Source organism: Anguilla anguilla, chromosome 9, assembly GCF_013347855.1.
Source record: "Anguilla anguilla isolate fAngAng1 chromosome 9, fAngAng1.pri, whole genome shotgun sequence".
Lineage (NCBI taxonomy): Eukaryota > Metazoa > Chordata > Actinopteri > Anguilliformes > Anguillidae > Anguilla > Anguilla anguilla.
In genome coordinates, this window is record NC_049209.1 from 35,957,362 (window position 1) to 35,959,997 (window position 2,636).

Here is a 2,636-nt window from a genome sequence, read left to right on the forward strand (position 1 = left end):
TTGTTTTTTTAAATACAGTTTATTATGTGTATTTTTACAGGACTTACATTTTAATAGGTAACGATGTCCAGTTATTTCTCAAAAATACGAAGTAACAACGGGCAAGCACCAGCTATAGTAATCGCAGGGATTCAAGCAATTAGTTTCACAATTCCCTAGTGGGGTTGCAAAGTTAAATTGTGTATTTTTACAAATTTTCAAAATGTAGTTTGTTCCTGAGGTCAGGTTGCACCCCACAGCACAACAACCTGAGCCCAACACCAGTCTGCTCAACAGTTTAACTTTCACTCCGTTTGTAATTGGTGTCATATTAGCCAGTAAATACAAACCCAATAATAAACACACACAGCTGGAAGTTAATTTAGGGCCAAGCGCATAACCTTGGCAACGCACGTGCGTCTGATGAAAGCGTCTATAAGTATATTTTTTAATGAAAATCTAGTTCCTACATCATTTTCCTACACATTGACTCACTGGGGTCTCCAACCTGCAATATGCTCTTTGAACAATAATATTGGGCAAACGCCCCCCGTAATGGCCACAACGCCCCCCCTCATCCATAGTGCTTCCAGCGCCCCCTTGCAATCTCAGAACACCCCCGTTGAGAAACCATAATCTAAAAGCAAAATAATCGCAAAAGGCAACAAATTTGGGACGCACTTTGAAGGCAGAATGATGTCACAGACATGAGATCAGTGTTTACTGTTACAGCTGACGGCGTTAACTCTCCAACTGACAGACTCAAGGCAAATAAACGCGGATTCTGATGTAGTAGCCAGAACTGTTCAGTTTATCTATTTAAGGGACAACTATATTTGTTTTACGTTCTGCTAACTAAATAACTAGCCAGCTACTTTTTTTGGTTTTAACCAGATTATCATAATTTCAGTTGTTCGCTGTATGTAACCCAAGTTAACGCTAGCTACGTTGCTCTTTTGGGAAGTAATCTGATTACAAGCAAGTTAGCTTCCAAGATAGCTGGCTAGTTAACTATCAAGTTAGCTAAAAAGCCAAGTAGCTGTGCAAAAAGGCCAACTAGTTGGGTCTTGTGACAAGCTAGTTGGCCAGATAGCTAACTAGTTGTGCAAAAAGGCCAGCTATTTGAGCTAGCTACAGTATGAAATTACATATAGCTAGTTTAACTAGCTGCCTGGCAAAGGTCACCTAAGCCGCGTTTCCACCGCAGGAACTATACCCCGGAACTAGGAACCTTTTGAGGAACTCAGTGCGTTTCCACCGCAGGAACTAGGGTCTAAATTTAGTTCTGGGGGCTTTGTTTTACCCCCCAAAACGTTCCTGCTCGGGGGGTAGTACTTTCCGAAAGTACAGGAACCTTTTGGGTGGCGCTTGCAGCGCTGAACATTTCTGATTGGTCGAGTACTCGTAGCATTTAGCCGCGTTTCCACCAAAATTACCTGGAACTTTCAGTCCCAGGAACTACTTTACCAGGAACTAAAAGGTTCCTTCAGCTAATGGTTGTCTGCATTTCCACCGGGGTCTAAAGTACCGCGAAGATTAGGCAAATTAGCCCACTGACGTTGTCGTCGGTCCATCTGTCATATTATTTCTTCTGTAACCCCATACTACCACCGAAGTAGCCTACATTATTTTCTAACAACCGGGACAGCCCGGAGGGGTTTATTCCACATATATACAACGGGTTACCAACAATGACTATATATGGTTACTTTTGTATTTATTGATTTTCATATATCCTCTCAAACACATTCATTAACAGCAGAAAACATGCACACGTTGTAAACAATTTGCTGTTTTATTACTTTCTCGTCGTCAATTCCATATAGGCTAATCGCAAAATGACAAGAATAGAACGAAAACTCGGACTTGCGTGAAAATGTAAATTAGTAGTGGTACAGCCACCGTTTGCTTTCCTTCGAAGTTACTGCTAGCCGAGCAGCGAAGTGTGCCCTCCAGATGCGAACCATGCACCATAAATGAGTCCATAGTCTTCCTGGTCTTTTCGTGGAATTGAAAAATGGCAGTAAAATTGAGTAAAATTACGGCAGTCTGAAAAAGCTAAAGAATTACTAGAATTAACCTGTTATTTTACCCGGATAAAAAGTGGAATAAACCCCTCCGGGCTGTCCCGGTTATTAGAAAATAATGTAGGCTACTTCGGTGGTAGTATGGGGTTACGGAAGAAATCATATGACAGATGGACCGACGACAACGTCAATGGGCTAATTTGCCTAATCTTCGCGGTACTTTAGACCCCGGTGGAAACGCAGACAACCATTAGCTGAAGGAACCTTTTAGTTCCTGGTAAAGTCGTTCCTGGGACTGAAAGTTCCGGGTAATTTCGGTGGAAACGCGGCTCTAGTTAACCTGGCTGCATGACACTATGGCACCTAGTTAAGATAACTAGGTCTAAAATGCAGCTAACTGAACTAGTTTCTCCTTACAGCCAACTAGCTGAACTAGCTCATCCTTACTGCCAACTAGTTGAGCTAGCTGGTCCTTATGACCAGCTAGTTAAACTAGTTGAACTAGCTGCAGATAATATGCAATAGTATTAGGGGGCGGATACAGTCTATCGGATTTTATGAACAAAAGGGATGTGAAATTCTTGTCATTTCTAAATAAAAACATTGCTTAAGTTTTTTTAATAGTTATAA